We start from the raw sequence: 24,273 nt of genomic DNA, 5'->3' as shown, positions 1-24,273 counted from the left end.
TCTTGGATCCCCTGAGATCTTCACTTGTCTTTCTAGATTTCACAATTGAACTGCATTTCATTTTCTGTTCGATTCCTCAATTCAATTTACATTAAGCCTGCTGCAAATCTCATTTACTTTCCTGCACGTGTGTTCCTCTGCATTTTACATTTGAGCCACTATGATCTGAATTTACTTTTCATGCAATTTTAATTTCCTTGAAATTGTTCTAAGCTTTGATTTACTGCTTTCATTTAATTTCCCTGAACCCAGTCCCCTTTACTTTTCATGCAAATTTACTTTTCTTGCAATTTAAGTTTCAGCTATTTTACTTTCTTGTTCTTTAAGTTACTGTCCAATTTACTTTTTGCACTTTAATTTTCCTTGTCATTTACTTTCTGCTGCATCAATTATCACACAAATGTTAGCTTGACTAAACTAATCACCCACTAAAGTTGCTTGATCCATCAATCCCTGTGGGATCGACCTCACTCACGTGAGTTTTATTACTTGATACGACCCGGTGCACTTGCCGGTTAGTTTTGGGTGTTTTGGAGAAATTCGTTTCTCCGCGAAAATATCCCATCAAGTTTTTGGCGCCGTTGCCGGGGATATTTTCGCCAAAACACCCAAAACTAACCGGCAAGTGCACCGGGTCGTATCAAGTAATAAAACTCACGGGAGTGAGGTCGATCCCACAGGGATTGATGGATCAAGCAACTTTAGTGGGTGATTAGTTTAGTCAAGCTAACATTTGTGTGATAATTGATGCAGCAGAAAGTAAATGACAAGGAAAATTAAAGTGCAGAAAGTAAATTGGACAGTAACTTAAAGAACAAGAAAGTAAAATAGCTGAAACTTAAATTGCAAGAAAAGTAAAGGGGATTGGGTTCAGGGAAATTAAATGAAAGCAGTAAATCAAAGCTTAGAACAATTGCAAGGAAATTAAAATTGCATGAAAAGTAAATTCAGATCACAGTGGCTCAAATGTAAAATGCAGAGGAACACACGTGCAGGAAAGTAAATGAGATTTGCAGCAGGCTTAATGTAAATTGAATTGAGGAATCGAACAGAAAATGAAATGCAATTCAATTGTGAAATCTAGAAAGACAAGTGAAGATCTCAGGGGATCCAAGAGACTAGAAAACAAGTCTAGATCTCAATTCCTTCCTTGATTCAACAGTAAACAATTTGCAGAAGAAATAGAGATGAAAGCAGTAAAGAGAGTTTTAATTCAAATTGCAATTCACTGAAAGTTTGTAGAAGGGGAAAACAGAGAGAATTCTCAAGTTGAAATTGAAACAGAATTTCTTCAATTCTCAACCCAAGATTCAAAACAAAAAGAAAAACTAAAGAGAGAGAGTTCTATATTCCTAATGCTCCCTAGTGGAGCTCGCCTCTATTCTCTCTATTCGGGCTTACTTTCTAAAATGAGAATGATGCCTTATATAGGCATTTTTACAAAATGAAAATGAAATTCAAAACAAATTACAATTAAATGAAATTCCTATTTTATCTATCTCTTGTGCCTTTGAGTGATGACAATTGGGCCCTTGCTCTTGATGGAATTGGGTTGATAGAGGCCTTGGTTGATTGCTCTTGGAGTTTGGAGAGGAACCAAAGTGAACCAAGTGAACCGGGTTGGAGTTTTGCAAAAGTTTGAGTAAAAGTTTGACCAAAAGTTTGAGGCAAACTTTTGGTCCAACTTTTCATATCAGCTCCCATGTTTTGCTGATACCCACGTTGGTGCAAAAGTTAGGGGTCTAACTTTTGCTCCAACGTTGGCCTTCCTTAGTGCACTTATGGCGCCAACGTTAGCCCAAAAGTTAGAGGCTAACGTTGGCGCAAACTTTTGCTCCCCGTTTGTGTTTTTCATGTGCCAACGTTAGCCCAAAAGTTAGAGGCTAACGTTGGCGCAAACTTTTGGTGCCCAGGGAGTGTTTTTCTCATGCCAACGTTAGCCACAAAGTTAGGGGCTAACGTTGGCGCAAACTTTTGGTGCCCAGGGAGTAACTTTCATGTGCCAACGTTAGCCCAAAAGTTAGGGGCTAACGTTGGGGCTAACTTTTCACCCAAAAGTTTGTGCAAAAGTTTAAGGCTAACTTTTGGTCCAGCTTTTTGCTTCCTGGTTCATTTTCACTTATTCCATTGTCCTCTCTTTACTCCTAGCCATTCCTTCTTGCTTCAACCTTTCTCCAAGCTTTCTTCACCTATCATTAATCAACCAAACACATCAAAGCTATGCTTAAAATCATGAGATATTCATTTTTTCATAATATGTGATAATTATAGCATAAAACCTCATGAAATAGCATGAATTCATACATGGTTGATTAAATCAGAGGAAAGATGAAAATCTACCCAATTGGCTTGCTTATGGCTCAAGAAAGTGCATAAAACCTATTGAAAACAAATGAAAAAGCATAGAAAAACATGACATGGTGACATGTCATCAAGCACCATTTCCCCAAAGACTCAAGGGAAGTGAGAAAGACAGGTCATATTTAAGATTCCTGGACATGTTTGCATCCCTCAGTGTAAACATTCCCTTCATCAAAATTCTCCGACAGATGCCAACATACATGAAGTGCATGAAAGAACTGTTGACCAAGAAAGGAACCTTAAAAGGGGGACAAACAGTGACAATGAATAAGGAATGCAGTGCCCTCATCAAGAAAGACATACTCATGAAGAAGAAAGATCCAGAGAGCTTTCATATTTCATGTGCCATAGGAGAGACAAAAATTGACAGAGGATTCTGTGACTTAGGAGCTAGCATAAATGTGATGCCTCTATCACTTATGAAGAAGTTGCAAATCAATAAGGTGAGATCCATGGATGTAATCATCCAATTGGCAGATAAAACTCAGAAGAAGGCTGAAGGAGTAGTTGAAAATCTATTGGTGAAAATAGGAAACTACTTCCTCCCCACTGACTTTATTGTTATGGACATGGAGGAAAGTTACCTTCATCCCATTATTCTGGGGAGACCATTCCTAGCCACTACTAGAGCCCTGATAGATGTGGAACAAGGAGAGTTAATCCTAAGAATATATGATGAACACTTCACATTCCATGTGTTCAAACCTACATCTGAGTGTGAGCCAGAACCTAAGGAGTCAAAAAATGATCACAGTAACATGTGCACAAAGGGAAGTAACAGTAAATCAGCAGCTGAACCACTGAAACAGTCTTTCGTGAACAAGCAAGAAGTTCAAGAGATACAGCAACCAAGAGAACTTAAGAAGGAACTGAAGCCACGAGAGTTGGAAGGAGCAGTTAATGAGGAAGCCCCTGACATAATGATTGGTGCACGAAATTGTGATCATCAATGGCGCCATCAACATGGTACGCTCAATTGTAATCTCAACTTTTTATCACAACTTCGCACAACTAACTAGCAAGTGTACTGGGTCGTCCAAGTAATAAACCTTACGCAAGTAAGGGTCGATCCCACGGAGATTGTTGGTATGAAGCAAGCTATGGTCACCTTGTAAATCTCAGTCAGGCGGATATCAAAAGGTTATGCAGTTTTCGAAATTAAATGAGAAGTAAACATAAAATAAGGATAGAAATACTTATGTAATTCATTGGTTAGAATTTTAGATAAGCGTATAGAGATGCATTCGTTCCTCTGAACCTCTGCTTTCCTGCTGTCTTCATCCAATCAATCTTACTCCTTTCCATGGCTGGCTTTATGTAAGGACATCACTGTTGTCAATGGCTACTTTTGATCCTCTCTGAAAAATGGTCTGATGCGCTTTCACTGCATGGCTAATCGTTTGGAGGCATCACCCTTGTCAATGGCTACGTCCCATCCTCTTGTGAAAATGGTCCAAATGCTCTGCCACAGCACGGCTAATCATCTGAGGTTCTCGATCATACTGGAATAAGATTCACCCTCCTTTTGCGTCTGTCACTACGCCCAGCACTCGCGAGTTTGAAGTTCGTCACAGTCATTCAATCCCAGAGTCCTACTCAGAATACCACAGATAAGGTTTAGACTTTCTGGACTCTCATGAATGCCGGCATCAATCTAGCTTATACCATAAAGATTCTGATTAAGAGATCCAAGAGATACTCATTCAATCTAAGGTAGAACGGAAGTGGTTGTCAGGCACGCGTTCATAGGGAATGATGATGATTGTCACGTTCATCACATTCAGGTTGAAGTGCGAATGAATATCTTAGAAGCGGAATAAGTTGAATTGAATAGAAAAACAGTAGTACTTTGCATTAATCTTTGAGGAATAGCAGAGCTCCACACCTTAATCTATGGAGTGTAGAAACTCTACCGTTGAAAATACATAAGTGAAAGGTCCAGGCATGGCCGAATGGCCAGCCCCCATGATCTAAGAACTAGGCATCCAAAGATGTCTAATACAATAGTAAAAAGTCCTATTTATAATAAACTAGCTACTAGGGTTTACAGAAGTAAGTAAATGATGCATAAATCCACTTCTGGGGCCCACTTGGTGTGTGCTTGGGCTGAGCTTGAGTGTTACACGTGCAGAGGCTCTTTCTGGAGTTGAACGCCAGGTTGTAACATATTTCTGGCGTTCAACTCTGGTTTGTGACTTGTTTCTGGCGTTTAACTCCAGACAGCAGCGTAGAACTGGCGTTCAACGCCCTTTTACGTCATCTAAACTCGGCCAAAGTATGGACTATTATACATTGCTGGAAAGCCCTGGATGTCTACTTTCCAACGCAATTAGAAGCGCGCCATTTTGAGTTCTGTAGCTCCAGCAAATCCACTTTGAGTGCAGGGAGGTCAGAATCCAACAGCATCAGCAGTCCTTCTTCAACCTCTGAATCTGATTTTTGCTCAAGTCCCTCAATTTCAGCCAGAAAATACCTGAAATCACAGAAAAACACACAAACTCATAGTAAAGTCCAGAAATGTGAATTTAACATAAAAACTAATGAAAACATCCCTAAAAGTAACTAGATTCTACTAAAAACATACTAAAAATAATGCCAAAAAGCGTATAAATTATCCGCTCATCACAACACCAAAATTAAATTGTTGCTTGTCCCCAAGCAACTGAAAAATCAAATAGGATAAAAAGAAGAGAATATACTATAAATTCCAAACTATCAATGAAACATAGCTCAAATCAGATGAGCGGGACTTGTAGCTTTTTGCCTCTTGAATAGTTTTGGCATCTTACTTTATCCATTGAAGTTCAGAATGATTGGCTTCTATAGGAACTCAGAGTTCAGATAGTGTTATTGATTCTCCTAGCTCAGTATGATGATTCTTGAACACAGCTATTTTATGAGTCTTGGCCGTGGCCCTAAGCACTTTGTTTTCCAGTATTACCACCAGATACATAAATGCCACTGACACATAATTGGGTGAACCTTTTCAGATTGTGACTCAGCTTTGCTAAAGTCCCCAATTAGAGGTGTCCAGGGTTCTTAAGCATACTCTTTTTTTACTTTGGACCTTGACTTTAACCGCTCAGTCTCAAGTTTTCACTTGACACCTACACGCCACAAGCACATGGTTAGGGACAGCTTGGTTTAGCCACTTAGGCCAGGATTTTATTCCTTTAGGCCCTCCTATCCACTGATGCTCAAAGCCTTGGGATCCTTTTTATTTACCCTTGCCTTTTGGTTTTAAGGGTTATTGGCTTTTTGCTCTTGCCTCTTGGTTTTAAGAGCTTTTGGCTTTTTCTGCTTGCTTTTGCTTTTTCTATATATTTTTTTTACCTTTTTTTTCTCTTTTTTTTTCTGCACGCTTTGTTCTTTGCTGCTTTTTCTTGCTTCAAGAATCATTTTTTTATGATTTTTCAAATTATCAAATAACATGTCTCCTTGTCATCATTCTTTCAAGAGCCAACATATTTAACATTCTTAAACAACAACTTCAAAAGACATATGCACTGTTCAAGCATTCATTCAGAAAACAAGAAGCATTGTCACCACATCAATATAATTAAACTAAGTTCAAGGATAAATTCGAAACTCATGTACTTCTTGTTCTTTTGAATTAAAACAGTTTTCATTTAAGAGAGGTGATGGATTCATAGGACATTCATAACTTTAAGACAAAGTTACTAAATACTAATGATCATGTGATGAAGACACAAACATGGATAAGCACTTAACATAAAGAAAACGAAAAACAGAGAAGTTAAGAACAAGGAATGAATCCACCTTAGTGATGGTGGCGTTTCCTTCTTGAGGAACCAATGATGTCCTTGAGCTCATCTATGTCTCTTCCTTGTCTTTGTTGCTCCTCCCTCATTGCTTTTTGATCTTCTCTTATTTCATGAAGGATGATGGAGTGCTCTTGATGTTCCACCCTTAATTGTCCCATGTTGGAACTTAATTCTCTTAGGGAGGTGTTGATTTGCTCCCAATAGTTTTGTGGAGGAAAGTGCATCCCTTGAGGTATCTCAGGGGTTTCTTGATGATGAGCTTCTTCATGTGCCTGTTGAGATCCATGAATGTGCTCTCTTGTTTGCTCCATCCTTTTCTTAGTGATGGGCTTGTGAGATGAATCTTTTCCATCTCCCATGTCTCAGAGGTGGAAGCAATTGTCTTCCCTTTCCTCTTTCTTGAGGTATCTCTGGCCTTAGGTGCCATTAATGGTAATGGAAAAACAAAAAGCTTATGCTTTTACCACACCAAACTTAGAATATTGCTCGCCCTCGAGCAAGAGAAGAAAGAATAGATGAAGAAGAAGAAGATATGGAGGAGATGGAGGGATGTGTGTATGGATGTGAATGGTGAATGGAAAACAGAAGGGATGACCATGAATGGAGAGAGAGAGGGTGAGGTGGGTGGGAATCCTGCGAGATTCACAGATCCTGAGATGATCCTGTGGTGTCCACAGATCCTGAGGTGTCAAGGATTTACATCCCTGCATCCATAAGGCATGTAAAATGCCTTTGCACACAACTCTGGGCATTCAGCACCAGATTGGTGCTTGTTCTGGGCGTTGAATGCCCATTTGTTGCCCTTTTCTGGCGTTGAACGCCAGAACCATGCTTGTTCTGGGCGTTCAGCGCCAGCTCTTCTCCAGGGTGCAATTCTGGCGTTCAAACGCCCAGATGCTGCCCATTTTGGGCGTTCAGCGCCAGAACCATACTCTGTTCTGGCGTTGAACGCTAGCCAGATGCTTCTTACTGGCGTTTAAACGCCAGTGAGATCCTCCTCCAGGGTGTGATTTTTCTTCTGCTGTTTTTGATTCCGTTTTCAATTTTTATATTTATTTTGTGACTCCACATGATCATGAACCTAATAAAACATGAAAAACCATGAAAATAAAAATTAGATAAAAATTGGGTTGCCTCCCAACAAGCGCTTCTTTAGTGTCAATAGCTTGACAGTGGGCTCTCATGGAGCCTCACAAATGTTCAGAGCATTGTTGAGACTTCCCAACACCAAACTTAGAGTTTGGATATGGGAGTTTAACACCAAACTTAGAGTTTGGTTATGGCCTCCCAACACCAAACTTAGAGTTTGACTGTGGGGGCTCTGGTTGACTCTGTTTTGAGAGAAGCTTTTTATGCTTCCTCTCCATGTTTACAGAAGGATGTCCTTGAGTTTTAAACTCAAGGGAGTCCTCATTCAATTGAAGGACTAGTTCACCTCTGTCAACATCAATCACAGCTCTTGCTGTGGCTAGGAAGGTTCTTTCAAGGATGATGAATTCATCCTCATCCTTCCCAGTATCTAGGATTATGAAATCAGCAGGGATGTAAAGGTCTTCAACCTTTACTAACACGTCCTCTACTTGTCCATAAGCCTGTTTTCTCGAATTGTCTGCCATCTCTAATGAGATTTTAGTGGCTTGCACCCCATAGATTCCCAGTTTCTCTATTACAGAGAGGGGCATGAGGTTTATCCCTGAACCAAGGTCACACAAAGCCTTTTCAAAGATCATGTTGCCTATGGTACAAGGTATTACGAACTTTTCCAGGATCCTGTTTCTTCTGAGGCAATGTCAGTTGATCCAGATCATTTAGTTCATTGGTGAACAAGGGAGGTTCATCTTTCCAAGTCTCAATACCAAATAATTTGGCATTCAGCTTCATGATTGCACCAAGAAACTTGGCAGCTTTCTCTTTAGTAACATCCTCATTCTCTTCAGAAGAGGAATACTCATCAGAGCTCATGAATGGCATAAGGAGGTTCAATGGAATCTCTATGGTCTCTAGATGAGTCTCGTATTCCTTTGGTTCCTCAGAGGGAAGCTCCTTATTGATCACTGGACGTCCCAGGAGGTCTTCCTCATTGGGATTCATGTCCTCTCCTTCCTTCACAGGTTCGGCCATGGTGTTTAATTCAATGGCCTTGCACTCTCCTTTTGGATTTTCTTCTGTATTGCTTGGGAGAGTACTAGGAGGGATTTCAGTGATCCTTTTACTCAGCTGGCCCATTTGTGCCTCCAAATTTCTAATGGATGACCTTGTTTCATTCATGAAACACACAGTGGCCTTAGATAGATCAGAGACTAAGTTTGCTAAATTAGAGGTATTTTGTTCAGAGTTCTCTGTCTGTTGCTGAGTGGATGATGGAAAAGGTTTACTATTGTTAAACCTGTTTCTTCCACCATTATTAAAGCCTTGTTGAGGCTTTTGATCCTTCCATGAGAAATTTGGATGATTTCTCCATGATGGGTTATAGGTGTTTCCATAAGGTTCACCCATATAATTTACCTCTGCTATTGCAGGGTTTTCAGGATCATAAGCTTCTTCTTCAGAAGATGCCTCTTGAGTACTGTTGGATGCAGCTTGCATTCCATTCAGACTCTGAGAAATCATATTGATTTGCTGAGTCAATATTTTATTCTGAGCTAATATGGCATTCAGAGTATCAATTTCAAGAACTCCCTTCTTCATAGGCGTCCCATTACTCACAGGATTCCTCTCAGAAGTGTACATGAACTGGTTATTAGCAACCATGTCAATGAGTTCTTGAGCTTCTGCAGGCATTTTCTTTAGGTGAATGGATCCACCTGCAGAAATATCCAATGACATCTTAGCCAATTCAGATAGACCATCATAGAATATATCCAGTATGGTCCATTCTGAAAGCATGTCAGAAGGACACTTTTTGGTCAGTTGCTTGTATCTTTCCCAAGCTTCATAGAGGGATTCACCTTCTTTCTGTCTGAAGGTTTGAACATCCACTCTAAGCTTGTTCAGCTTTTGAGGAGGAAAGAACTTGGCTAAGAAAGCCGTGACTAGCTTGTCCCAAGAGTTCAGGCTATCTCTGGGTTGAGAGTCCAACCACACTCTAGCTCTGTCTCTTACAGCAAAAGGGAAAAGCATGAGCCTGTAGACTTCAGGATCTACTCCATTAGTCTTAACAGTATCACATATCTGCAAGAATTCAGTTAAGAACTGAAAAGGATCTTCAGATGGAAGTCCATGAAACTTGCAGTTCTGCTGCATCAGAGAAACTAATTGAGGTTTCAGCTCAAAGTTGTTTGCTCCAATGGCAGGAATGGAGATGCTTCTTCCATGTAAATTGGAATTAGGTGCAGTAAAGTCGCCAAGCATTCTCCTTGAATTATTGTTGTTGGGTTCGGCTGCCATCTCCTTTACTTGTTCGAAATTTTCAATAAGGTTGTCTCTGGATTGTTGTAATTTAGCTTCTCTTAGTTTCCTCTTCAGATTCCTTTCAGGTTCTGGATCAGCTTCAACAAGAATGCCTTTTTCCTTGTTCCTGCTCATAAGAAAGAGAAGAGAACAAGAAAAGAAGAGGAATCCTCTATGTCACAGTAAAGAGGTTCCTTATTGTTAGTAGAAGAAGAAAAGGAATAGGGGTGAAGAAAAATGAAGAATCCAAACACATGGGTAAGGATATGAGCAGTGATGTGAGATGAAGAGAAGTGTTAGTAGATGAATAAATAATTAGAAGGAGATGACGGAGAAGGATTTTTGAAAATTATTTTTGAAAAAGAGTTAGTGATTTTCGAAAATAGTTTTTGAAAAAGGTTAGTAATTTTTCAAAAATTAAAATAAAAAATTAAAATAATTAGTCAATAAAAAAGAAATTTTGAAAAAGAGGGAGGATATTTTCGAAAATTAGAGAGAGAGAGTTAGTTAGGTAGTTTTGAAAAAGATAAGAAACAAACAAAAAGTTAGTTAGTTAGTTGAAACAAATTTTGAAAAGGTAAGGAGTTAGGAAGTTAGAAAAGATATTTTGAAATCAAGCTTTTGAAAAAGATATGATAAGAAGATATTTTTGAAAAGATATGATTGAAATTAGTTTTGAAAAAGGTTTGATTTTTAAAATCACAATTAATGACTTGATTCACAAGAAATCATGAGATATGATTCTAGAACTTAAAGTTTGAATCTTTCTTAACAAGCAAGTAACAAACTTGAAATTTTTGAATCAAAACATTAATTGATGATGTTATTTTCGAAAATCATGTGATAAAGATAAGAAAAAGATTTTTGAAAAATATTTTTATAATTTTCGAAAATAAATAAGAAAAGTGAAAAAGATTTGATTTTTTTTTTCAAAAAGATTTTGAAAAAGATAAGATTTTTAAATTGAAAATTTGATTTGACTCATAAAAACAACTAGATTTTAAAAATTTTTGAAAAAGTCAAATCTAATTTTCGAAATTTTAAGAGAGAAAAAGGGGAAGGTATTTTTTTTATTTTTGAATTTTTAATGATGAGAGAGAAAAAACATGAAAATGATGCAATGCATGAAAATTTTGGATCAAAACAATGAATGCATGCAAAAATGGTATGAATGTCAAGATGAACACCAAGAACACTTTGAAGATCATGATGAACATCAAAAACATATTTTTGAAAAATTTTTAATGCAAAGAAAACATGCAAGACACCAAACTTAGAAATCTTTAATGCTTAGGCACTAAGAATTCAAGAATGCATATGAAAAACATCATACAACACAAAACAATATAATATGAAGATCAATCAAGAAGGTTTTATCAAGAACAACTTGAAGATCATGTTGAATGCAATGCATGAATGCAATTTTCGAAAAATGCAAGATGAGTATGCAATTGACACCAAACTTGAAGTTGACTCAAGACTCAAACAAGAAACACAAAAAATATTTTTGATTTTTATGATTTTATGATTTTTTTTGTATTTTCTTTTAATTTTTTCGAAAATCATTTTGAAAAAGAAAAATAAGGATTCCAAAATTTTTAATATGAATTCCAGGAATCTTATGCTCTTTAGTCTAAACTCCAATCAAAGGGTCAGGCATGGCTTAATAGCCAGCCAAGCTTTAGTATGTAACTCAGACATGACACGCCTGACATTCCCTACCCAGAAGGATTAGACATGGCTTTACAGCCAGCCAGGCTTCAACATGCTTCATGAAACACTAGAATTCATTCTTAAAAATTCTGAAGAAAAATATATTTTTTTGAAATCATTTTTATTTTAAAAATTTTTCGAAAACAAAGGAGAAATTTTTGAAAGATTTTTGAAAAATTTTTGAAAACTTTTTGAAAAGAAAACAAAAAGAAAACTTGGTGCACGAATTGTAAATCACACTTTTTTACAACTCGTACCACTAACTAGCAAGTGCACTGGGTCGTCCAAGTAATACCTTACATGAGTAAGGATCGATCCCACGGAGATTGTTGGCTTGAAGCAATCTATGGTTATCTTGTAACTCTTAGTCAGGAAAACAATAAAATAATTCACTTATCAATTTTGATTGCAAGGAATAAAAGGGGCAGAACAAAAATTATACTTGTATGCACTGATGGAGAATATGTTGGAGTTTTGGGGATGCTTTGTCTTCTGGAATTCTGCTTTCCTCTATTTTTTGATTCACGCACGCACGTCCTCCTATGGCAAACTGTGTGTTGGTGGATCACCGTTGTCAATGGCTACCATCCATCCTTCCAGTGATAAGGGTCCAAATGCGCTGTCACCGCACGGCTAATCATTTGCAGGTTCTCAATCGTACCGGAATAGGATTTACTATCCTTTTGCATCTGTCACTATGCCCATCACTCTCAAGTTTGAAGCTCATCACAGTCATTCAATCCCTGAATCCTACTCGGAATACCATAGACAAGGTTTAGACTTTCCAGATTCTCTTGAATGCTGCCATCAATCTAGCTTATACCATGAGGATTCTGATTAAGAGATCCAAGAGATATTCATTCATTCTATAGTGGAACGGAAGTGGTTGTCAGGCACGCGTTCGTGGGGGAATGATGATGATTGTCACGTTCATCATATTCACATTGAAGTGCGAATGGATATCTTAGATAGGAACACGCATGTTTGAATGGAAAACATAATTACTTGCATTAATTCATTGAGACACAGCAGAGCTCCTCACCCCCAACAATGGAGTTTAGAGACTCATGCCGTCAAAAGGTACAAAGTTCAGATCTAAAATGTCATGAGGTATAAAACAAGTCTCTAAAAGTTGTTTAAATACTAGACTAGTAAACTAGGTTTACAGAAAATGAGTAAACTGAGATGGATGGTGCAGAAATCCACTTCTGGGGCCCACTTGGTGTGTGCTGGGGCTGAGACTTAAGCTAATCACGTGCATAGGGCTGTTTTGGGTGTTCAACACCAGCTTTGGATCTAATTCTGGCGTTGAACTCCAACTCCTAACTTGTTTCTGGCGCTGGACGCCAGACTACAGCATAGAACTGGCGTTGAACGCCAGTTTACATCATCTATACATGAGCAAAGTATGGACGATTATATATTGCTGGAAAGCCCTGGATGTCTACTTTCCAACGCAATTGGAAGTGCGCCATTTGGAGTTCTGTAGCTCCAGAAAATCCACTTTGAGTGCAGGGAGGTCAGAATCCAACAACATCAGCAGTCCTTTTTCAGCCTGAATCAGATTTTTGCTCAGCTCCCTCGATTTCAGCCAGAAAATACCTAAAATCATAGAAAAACACACAAACTCATAGTAAAGTCCATAAATATAAATTTTGCCTAAAAGCTACTGAAAATAAACTAAAAACTAACTAAAACACACTAAAAACTATATGAAATTAACCCCAAAAAGCGTATAAAATATCCGCTCATCACAACACCAAACTTAAACTGTTGCTTGTCCTCAAGCTACTAGATAAATAACATAGAATACAAATAATTTTAAGAAGCAACAATATCTTAGAGTTTTTTTTTGGAGTGAAGCTCAGATTCTAATTAGCTGAGCGGGACTAGTAGCTTTTTGCTTCTGAACAGTTTTGGCACCTCACTTTATCCATTGAAGCTCAGAGTGATTGGCATCTATAGGAACTCAGAATTCAGATAGTGATGTTGATTCTCCTAGTTCAGTATGTTGATTCTTGAACACAGCTACTTTATGAGTCTTGGCCGTGGCCCTAAGCACTTTGTTTTCCAGTATTACCACCGGATACATAAATGCCACAGACACATAATTGGGTGAACCTTTTCAGATTATGACTCAGCTTTGCTAAAGTCCCCAATTAGAGGTGTCCAGGGTTCTTAAGCACACTCTTCTTTTTGCTTTGGACCTTGACTTTAACCGCCCAGTCTCAAGTTTTCACTTGACACCTTCACGCCACAAGCACATGGTTAGGGACAGCTTGGTTTAGCCGCTTAGGTCATGATTTTATTCCTTTAGGCCCTCCTATCCACTGATTCTCAAAGCCTTGGGATCCTTTTTATTTACCCTTGCCTTTTGGTTTTAAGGGTTATTGGCTTTTTCTGCTTGCTTTTTTTTTCTGCAAGCTTTGTTCTTTGCTGCTTTTTCTTGCTTCAAGAATCATTTTTATGATTTTTCAGATTATCAATAACATGTCTCATGTTCATCATTCTTTCAAGAGCCAACATATTTAACAGTCTTAAACATCAAATTCAAAAGACATATGCACTGTTCAAGCATTCATTCAGAAGACAGAAAGCATTGCCACCACATGTAAATAATTAGAATTTATCTTAAAAACTCGAAAAATATTGCCTCTTATTCTAAAGAAATTCTTCTATTTTATTCATGTTTAATGATGATGATAAAATTAAATTATAGCTTAATTGGGGATAAAATAAAAAATATAGATACTAATTACTACTATATGACTCCTAAGGTAAAACTAATAAAAACAGTTATCACAGAGTTAAGGCTAAGATTGGAATTTAACAACCTTTGTTCTGGGAGGTGGATGTTCCTTTAATCTGCGGGGTGCTTGGTCCTTCAAGAGATAATTTCTGGCGCTTCAATTCCCTTAGATCACACCCTTGCTCCTCCTGTTCTTTAAGCAAATAGCAAAGAATGCTACTTTGTTCCTTCTATTCTTTCTGTATTTGTTCCATAGCTTCTTGCATCTTGGTGATAGATGTTTCCAGATACTCCCAGTATTCAGATTGAGGGATTTCTGGGAGAATTTCCTGTGTTCTCTTCTTGATGGGGTCATCCTGTGCTTGTTGTTTTTCCATTGATGCTTTGGTGATTGGCCGCTCAACTGAGATATACTCAGTTATTCCCATCCTTACTCCAGCGTTTTTACAGAGCATATAATCAAGTTTGGATAAGCTAACCTGGCATCTTTGGAATTTTTGTTTGCAATTTTGTAGAATTCAGTTGAAATCAGTTGATGAACTTCCACTTCTTTTTCCATCATGATGCAATAGATCATCACTGTTCTTCTAATAGTGACTTCAGAACGGTTGCTAGTGGGCAGCAGAGAATGCCAAATGAAGTCCAGCCATCCTCTGGCGACTGGTTTGAGATCTTCTCTTTTGAGTTGAATTGGGACACCCTTCGTGCTAGTGGTCCACCTGGCTCCAGGGATACATATATCCTCTAGAATCTTATCCAGGCCCTTGTCTGTTCTCATCATTCTCCTATTGAAGGAGTCTGGATCGTCTTTCAGCTGAGGCAGCTTTAAGATCTCCCTGATCTTGTCAGGATGGGTATGAACAATCTTTCCTCTGACCAAGGTCTGATAGTCATAGATAGCAGATCCAGATAGTCTTTGCCTGTCTGTATGCCACATGTTAGCATAAAACTCCTGGACCATATTCCTTCCCACTTTCGTTTCAGCATTAGCTAGGATCTCCCAGTTCCTGATTCGAATTTGCTCCTGGATCTCCGGATATTCGTCTTCTTTCAGATCGAATCTAACTTCCGGGATCACTGATCTTAGACCCATTATTTTGTAATAATGGTCTGAATGTTCTTTAGTTAAGAACTTCCCTTGATTCCAAAGTGGTTTTGGAACGCTTTCTTTCTTGCCTCTTGGAGTGGGTTGTTTTCCTTTAGGAGCCATGATCTTAGTGATCACGGATAAGCACACCAAACTTAGAGGTTTGCTTGTCCTCAAGCAAAAAGAAAAGAAATGAGAGGGAGAGAAGGAGAACTAGGTGCAATGGTGGATGGGAGGAGAGGGAGGCCGAACCCATATTTAAAGGGAGAGGGGGGTGGGTTTTCGAAAATAGGGAGAAAGATAAGATAGAAGATATGATTTTTAGAAAAAAAATATGATAAGAAAAGATATGATTTAAAATTGAAAAGATATGAAAGATATTTGAAAAAGATATATTTGGAATTTTGAAAAAGATAGTATGGAGATTTGAAAAAGATATTGTTTAGTTGAAAAGATTTTTGAATGAAAAGAGAGAGATTTGTTTTGAAAATTTTGAAAAAGAGTTGAGTTGGATTGAAAAAAAAGGATTTGTGCTTATGGATTAAGATACATTTAATATTTTTAAAGAAGGGTTTTTATAAATTAGGGATTTTAGAAATCAGGGTTCTTAACATGTTTATGCAAGAAATCATGAATTGAAACATGAAAATTAGGATTAAAATGAAAAATATGAAGAAAAAACGAATTTACCTCCTCTCCACCATCCTGGCGTTTGAACGCCCAAACGCTGCATATTTTGGGCGTTGAACGCCCAAATGCTGCCTCTCCTGGGCGTTCAACGCCCAGCTGTTGCTTCTTTCTGGCGTTGAACGCCAGGAACCCCTTTATCACTGGGCATTTTTCTGAACGCCCAGGACGCTGTAAATCTGGCGTTAAACGCCCAGAAGGAGCTTCTTTCTGGCGTTCAATACCCAGAAGATGCTTCTTTCTGGCGTTTAACGCCCAGATGGCTATCCTTACTGGCATTTTCTTGCCAGTGAGCTCTTTTTCTCTGTTTTGTGTACAGAATCCTTCTGTAACCCTGTGAATTTATACAATTGACTCTTTACCTTAGTATCAGTGAACTTTATATAAACAAAAAAATCAAGAATAGGGCAAAATGCTTAGAGGAAGTGATGCCCCATGGCTGGGTTGCCTCCCAGCAAGCGCTTCTTTATTGTCTTTAGCTGGACCTTGCTGAGCTTTTAATCTAGCTTCAGCCTTGAGCACTCTTGCTCAAGATTGCCTTCAAGATACTGCTTGATTCTCTGTCCATTAACTATGAACTTCTTATCGGAATCAATATCTTGAAGCTCCACATAACCATATGGTGATACACTTGTAATCACATATGGTCCCCTCCACCGGGACTTCAATTTCCCGGGGAATAGCCTGAGCCTAGAGTTAAACAACAGAACCTTTTGTCCTGGTTCAAAGATTCTAGATGACAGCTTTTTGTCATGCCACTTTTTTTATTTTTCTTTATAAAGCTTGGCATTTTCGAAAGTAGTGAATCTGAACTCCTCTAGCTCATTTAGCAGGAGCAATCTTTTTTCTCCAGCTAATTTGGCATCAAAGTTTAGGAATCTGGTTGCCCAGTAGGCTTTATGTTCCAGTTCCACGGGCAGGTGACATGCCTTACCATACACAAGTTGGTATGGAGAGGTCCCTATAGGAGTCTTGAATGCTGTTCTGTATGCCCACAGAGCATCATCCAAGCTTCTTGCCCAATCCTTTCTACGGGTACTTATAGTCCGTTCTAGGATTTTTTTTTAGCTCTCTGTTAGAGACTTCAGCTTGCCCATTAGTCTGTGGATGATATGGAGTCGCTACCTTGTGGCGAATCCCATACCGGACCATGGCAGAGCAAAGCTGTTTGTTGCAGAAGTGAGTGCTCCCATCACTGATTAGTACTCTAGGGACCCCAAACCTGCTGAAGATATATTTCTGGAAGAACTTCAGCACTGTTTTAGTATCATTGGTGGGTGTGGCAATGGCCTCTACCCATTTTGATACGTAGTCAACTGCCACCAGAATGTAAGTGTTTGAGTATGATGGTAGGAAAGGTCCCATGAAGTCAATTCCCCATACGTCAAACAACTCAATCTCCAAGATTCCTTGTTGAGGCATGGCGTAACCATGGGGCAGATTACCAGCTCTTTGGCAACTGTCACAGTTACGTACAAACTCTCAGAAATCTCTATAGAGTGTTGGCCAATAGAAACCACATTGGAGGACCTTGATGGCTGTCCGCTCACCTCTGAAATGGCCTCCATATTGTGATCCATGGCAATGCCATAGGATCCTCTGTGCTTCTTCTCTAGGCACACATCTCCGGATTATTCCGTCTGCACATCTCTTAAAGAGATAGGGTTCATCCCACAAGTAGTACTTTGCATCAGTAATTAGTTTTTTCTTTTGTTGCCTGTTATACTCTTTGGGTATGAACCTTGCGGCTTTATAGTTCGCAATGTCTGCAAACCATGGTGCTTCTTGAATGGCAAATAAAAGCTCATCCAGAAAAGTCTCAGAGATCTCAAGAGAGGGGAGGGACGTCCCTTCTACTGGCTCTATCCGGGATAGATGATCAGCCACTTGGTTTTCTGTCCCTTTTCTGTCTCTTATTTCTATATCAAACTCTTGCAGAAGTATTATAGAAAAACATCCCTAAAAGTAACTGGATTCTACTAAAAACATACTAAAAACAATACCAAAAAGCGTATAAATTATCCGCTCATCACAACAAAAACTTGGTGCACGAAATTGTGATCATCAATGGCGCCATCAACATGGTACGCTCAATTGTAATCTCAACTTTTTATCACAACTTCGCACAACTAACCAGCAAGTGCACTGGGTCGTCCAAGTAATAAACCTTACGCGAGTAAGGGTCGATCCCACTGAGATTGTTAGTATGAAGCAAGCTATGGTCACCTTGTAAATCTCAGTCAGGCGGATATCAAAAGGTTATGGAGTTTTCGAAATTAAATAAGAAGTAAACATAAAATAAGGATAGAAATACTTATGTAATTCATTGGTTAGAATTTCAGATAAGCGTATAGAGATGCATTCGTTCCTCTGAACCTCTGCTTTCCTGCTGTCTTCATCCAATCAATCTTACTCCTTTCCATGGCTGGCTTTATGTAAGGACATCACCGTTGTCAATGGCTACTTTTGATCCTCTCTGGAAAATGGTCCGATGCGCTGTCACTGCATGGCTAATCGTCTGGAGGCATCACCCTTGTCAATGGCTGCGTCCCATCCTCTTGTGAAAATGGTCCAAATGCTCTATCACAGCACGGCTAATCATCTGAGGTTCTCGATCATACTGGAATAGGATTCACCCTCATTTTGCGTCTGTCACTACGCCCAACACTCGCGAGTTTGAAGTTCGTCACAGTCATTCAATCCCAGAGTCCTACTCGGAATACCACAGACAAGGTTTAGACTTTCCGGACTCTCATGAATGCCGCCATTAATCTAGCATATACCACGAAGATTCTGATTAAGAGATCCAAGAGATACTCATTCAATCTAAGGTAGAACGGAAGTGGTTGTCAGGCACGCGTTCATAGGGAATGATGATGATTGTCACGTTCATCACATTCAGATTGAAGTGCAAATGAATATCTTAGAAGCGGAATAAGTTGAATTGAATAGAAAAATAGTAGTACTTTGCATTAATCTTTGAGGAACAGCAGAGCTCCACACCTTAATCTATGGAGTGTAGAAACTCTACCGTTGAAAATACATAAGTGAAAGGTCCAGGCATGGCTGAATGGCCAGCTCCCATGATCTAAGAACTAGGCATCCAAAGATGTCTAATACAATAGTAAAAAGTCCTATTTATAATAAACTAGCTACTAGAGTTTACAGAAGTAAGTAAATGATGCATAAATCCACTTCCGGGGCCCACTTGGTGTGTGCTTGGGCTGAGCTTGAGTGTTACACGTGCAGAAGCTATTTCTGGAGTTGAACGCCAGGTTGTAACGTATTTCTGGCATTCAACTCTGGTTTGTGACTTGTTTCTGGCGTTTAACTCCAGACAACAGCGTAGAACTGGCGTTCAACGCCCTTTTACGTCATTTAAACTCGGCCAAAGTATGGACTATTATTCATTGCTGAAAAGCCCTGGATGTCTACTTTCCAAAGCAATTGGAAGCGCGCCATTTTGAGTTTTGTAGCTCCAGAAAATCCACTTTGAGTGCAGGAAGGTCAGAATCCAACAACATCAGCAGTCCTTCTTCAACCTCTGAATCTGATTTTTGCTCAAGTCCCTCAATTTCAGCCAGAAAATACCTGAAATCACAGAAAAATACACAAACTCATAGTAAAGTCCAGAAATGTGAATTTAACATAAAAACTAATGAAAACATCCCTAAAAGTAACTAGATTCTACTAAAAATATACTAAAAACAATGCCAAAAAGCGTATAAATTATCCGCTCATCAATGATCACTAGAAAACTATTGGAAGAAGAGAAAAGAGTTGTGAAGAAATTGCCAAGAGGATAGAGAAATAAGAAGATTCCTACAGAGGGTTTCTCCCCTGGAGACAAGCTAATATCAGCCCACCATCAACCAACACCACCCCAACTTCTAATCATTCCATCTCAATTACCGCAAGTGTTCACCATCAAAAAGGTCCTCTCCTTAGAGCATGTAGAAATCATTAAGGAATCAAGTGGAGACCGCTTCACTGTAAGGGGAGAAGACCTAAGGCACTACAATCCACCATGATAAAGACCAACTGTCAAGCTAGTGACGCTAAAGAAGTGCTCCATGGGAGGCAGCCCATGATTTAGTTTTCCTTTTTTTAATGATTTATTATGAATAATAAGTGTTGCTCTAGCATGAATTCAAGACAATTTTGACAATTATCCATGACATTTAGAATCATATTGATAAACCCCTATTTTATGATTCATCTTGTGCCCAAATTAAGTGTTTTTATCAATTCTCCACCCACTTATTCATATGATTTGCATGGTTTTACTTTTCCTTCCTTATTTTATGATATATGTGAAAACATGTTTCCTATGCTTTAAAAATATTAATTTTAATTATCCTTTATTACCATTCGATGTTGTGATCTGTGTGTTAAGTATTTTCAGGCTACATAGGGCGGGAATGGCTTAGAAGACAGAAAGGAAACATACAAAATTGGAAGGAAAGTACAAAAATGGAGTTTTGAAGGAAAGGCAGTGACGCGTAGGCGTGGAAGACGCGGACGCGCGCCTAGTGCAAAATGGAAGCGACGCATACGCGTGGACGACGCAGGCGCGTGCCTTGAGCAGAACGCAGATGACGCGTACACGTGACTGACGCATACGCGAGACAAGGAAAAACTCCAAATGACGCGACCGTGTGACCCACGCGAACGCGTGACAGACGCCACGTGCAGGAATCTGTAGAAAATGCCCTCAGCGATTTCTGGGCCCTTTTTGGCCCAAATCCAAGCCAGAAACACAGAATATAAGTCAGAGAATAGAGGAATAAAAAAGGAGGGGAATAGACAACATTCATATTCACAATTTTAGGTTTTTAGTTGTAGTTTCTAGAGAGAGAGGCTCTCTCCTCTCTCTTAGGTTTTAGGATTTAGGATTTCTATTATGTTTAGGTTATTACTTCAATGTCAGGTTCAATGTTCCTTTAATTTATTTTCTACTTTTCTTTATTCTATTACTTTAATTGTTATTTATCTTTTCAATTTGGCTTATGAACTTCATGTTAGAGTTGATTTCTTTATTTAATATAATTTGAGGTATTTCAGAATTAAGATTTCTTTGATTTATTTATGTTATGGATATTTTCAATTTAAATTAGATTTCTTCTCCCTTGGCTTTGGTGAAGTAATTGGTAAAACTTGAGTTGTCAAACTCAGCAGTTGATTGAGATTTGGGAATTGCTGATTGATTTAGATCGCTCTAAAGCTAGTCTTTCCACAGGAGTTGACTAGGACTTGAGGATCAAATTGATTGGTCCACTTGACTTTCCTTTATTTAGTAAGGATTAACTAAGTGGGAGCAAAATCCAATTCTCATCACACCTGATAAGGATAACTAGGATAGGATTTCCAGTTCTTATACCTTGCAAGAGATTTTTATAATTATTAATTTAATTTTCTGCCAATTTATTTTTCTTGTTCTCTATTTCAAAAACCCAAAAACATACCTTTTTCCATAACCAATAATAAACACACCTCCCTGCAATTCCTTGAGAGACAACTCGAGGTTTAAATACTTCGGTTATAAATTTTATTGGGTTTTGTTACTTGTGACAACCAAAGTTTTTGTACGAAATGATTCTCTATTGGTTTAGAAACTATACTTACAACGCGATTATTTTTATAAAAATTCTTTACTGACAGAAAATCTGATCGTTCAAAATGGCGCCGTTGCCGGGGAATTGCAAACGTGTGCCTTATTATTGGTTATTGTAAATATTTTATTTTGCTTGTTTATTTGCTTTTATTTTTGTTTTTAACTTTCTATTAGTTACAATGACTCTCACCCTCGTCGCTTTGAGTTTGGTACAAATATTGTTGAAAGGAATGGATGCTATAACAGGAACATGCATCAAGGTCAAAACAATCAGAGACGGACGGAGCCATGAGGATCTGATCAACGCTTTAGGCAACAACACCCTCCAAAGTACCATGGACGATGACCATTCAACAATGCATGTCGAGACAATAGTTATGGTGGACCCCTTCGTGACAACCATCACCCACCAAATTACTACGGTCAAGAGCCATTTCGAGGTGTGTACCAAGATGATAGATATGGTGGACCCACTTGTGGTTACCAATAAGCCCCATCATACACCTATAAGCCACCTCATCAACATAACTATGAACCACCACACTCACAAGCCACCTATCAATACTCACCTCCATATGACCCTAACCCTTACTCACCCCAGTTCCAATCCAATTACTCCCAAGAACCACCACTTCCCTATGCACCATGTCTATATCCATCGACCCAAGAATCACGGGAGCATCTCAAGGAAACAGTGGAAAAATTTCATGCAACCCTTCACCAACTGGATCAAGCAATCAATCGATTACCTTCCCGACGTTCGGACACTCAAGGAACCCCCATGGCTTTATGTGGACAATCTAATGAAGAACGTAGCATGAAGGAGATATTGGAAACTCCAATGGACAGTAAGGAGCATGACTTTATACTGGAACAAGTGGAGGAAGGTGAAATTATCGAAGAAGAAGAATTGGTTGAAGACTTAGGAGATGCTGAACCTCCATGGGAATCCAGAATTGTGGAGAATTTCGTCATGGAATTTGCAATTGATGCTAATGAGGATAGTGCACAGCCCCCAAAGCAGGTATCTTATGAAGAACTGGATGGAACAATTCAAGAAGCGAGTTTCCTTGATAATGATAATCACGAGTCAAGTTCTCCTAGTAATGAACTTGCATCCGCAAGTGAATTCTTTGAGACTGAAGAATCTTCCCCAAGTGAATACGAAGATGATGCGGAGGTAGACTTCTCTCAACCTCCAAATTATGACTTGAGTGATGAGGAGGATATCGAAGACATTGATCAAGACGTGGTTGCAGTTGAAGAAGTTTGCAAGAAAATAGAGGAATTCACAGAAGAATACAAGGGAGTAGAGCTTGCAAAACCCCTGGAAACACCTTTTCCAAGGCGATTACCATCCAATACAAACTTCAAGTGGGTAAAATTCTTAGCCTTTATATTTACTTTTCCACTTGAATATGGTTTACTTGAAACAGATAGCTAGCTTAGAGCTCTTTGCAGCTTTAAGAGTAAGAGGAAAATGGCTCGCACTCAGAGATGGTATGCAAGATTCAATAAAGCTCCACGCTTCAATTTGAGGTACAAGGATTGATTTTGAGTTTGATTGAATGGGTTTCGAAGGATGTTTGGTCATCTTAGTGAGAATTCAAATCCCGTACTGCCGGGCTAGAAAAATGTAGATCAAGACAAAGATGGTTACAAAAGCAAGGTTTGGGATCCTGGAATCTATTCTGACATTCAACACCCCGGGAACCTGAACACCTGTTTGAATTTACTCAAAGGCTTTATATGCCTAGTTTGGGACCCCGGAGGCTGTTGGCATTCCAAACAGTGGTGGAGATTTTTAGATGAATTCAAGTACAAGCCACCATAACAAGGAGCTCAGCAAATGTCCAACTTAAGGACTTTAACCAAAAGTGCTAGGTGGGAGACAACCCACCATAGTATGATCGCTCTTTTTTTTTTTTTACTTTTAATTTTATTTCGTTTTGTTTGTTTTTAAGTTTCATTTTATTCTATTTTTATTGAACCTGGAATTATTCATAACATCCATACCTGCATTTGCATTTGCATACTGCATATATAAAAATAAAAAAAAAATTTTGCACCCCACGCGTGCGCATGGGCCATGCGTGCGCATGGGCCACGCGTGGGCGTCGATTGCAAATCGGCGTCAAACATCCAACGCCCAGAAAGTTGGGCTGGAATCGTGCGGCTGTTGTGCGTTAGGCATAAATTGGGCCACGCGAACGCGTCAACGACACGGTCACGTCACTTTCACTTCACACACACCACGCGAAAGCGTGGGCGACGCGTACGCATCGCATGAATATTATTGCCCTTTAAAAGGAAACGGAGAGTTGCGCCAAAAAGACACTAGAATTGTGAGTTTAGCACAATTCTGAGCGACGCGTATGCGTGCCCCATGCGTACGCATCACTTTCATTACCCCTCAATCACGCGATCGCGTCAATGACGCGTTCTCGTCATTTCCCTTTTTGCCTCAATCACGAGATCGCGTGACCTACGCGTTCACGTGGATTCGAATCCACTAACACCACCCACACGAAACCCTAACCCATTTCGCATCACTTTTCCCCCCAATCCCCCTCTGAACTCTCTCTTCTCCTCTCTCCAACCACCATACCACTACCATCGCCGACCAGGACCGCCGCCACCACCGTCGCTAACCCAGACTGCCGTGACCACTGTCGCCAGAACCACCCCTCCTTCTCTTCCTCTCTCCTTCTTCCTCTCCCACCACTCTTCCCCCTCCACAAGCCCCACTCCGTCACCGAGCCGCCCCAGCGCTGCCGCTACATCCCAGGACCTCTGGCCGACCACCACCCCCCATAACCCTCACCCTACTCGCCCCCTTCTTCCCTTCCCCCCATATCCCCATTTCTCCCCCAACCACTCAGAACCA

General features: G+C 39.3%; 1 non-coding gene across 1 annotated transcript; it reads left to right on the top strand.

The window, feature by feature from the left end:
• Positions 1-9,026: 9,026 nt before the first annotated feature.
• Positions 9,027-9,134, top strand: LOC148571425 (small nucleolar RNA R71). The gene has a single exon (XR_015908602.1). It is a non-coding gene; the product is annotated as a small nucleolar RNA R71 (small nucleolar RNA).
• Positions 9,135-24,273: the final 15,139 nt, after the last annotated feature.

This window comes from Arachis ipaensis, chromosome B3, assembly GCF_059453495.1.
Source record: "Arachis ipaensis isolate K30076 ecotype BB chromosome B3, ASM5945349v1, whole genome shotgun sequence".
Lineage (NCBI taxonomy): Eukaryota > Viridiplantae > Streptophyta > Magnoliopsida > Fabales > Fabaceae > Arachis > Arachis ipaensis.
This window is presented reverse-complemented; position numbering and strand designations above follow the sequence as displayed.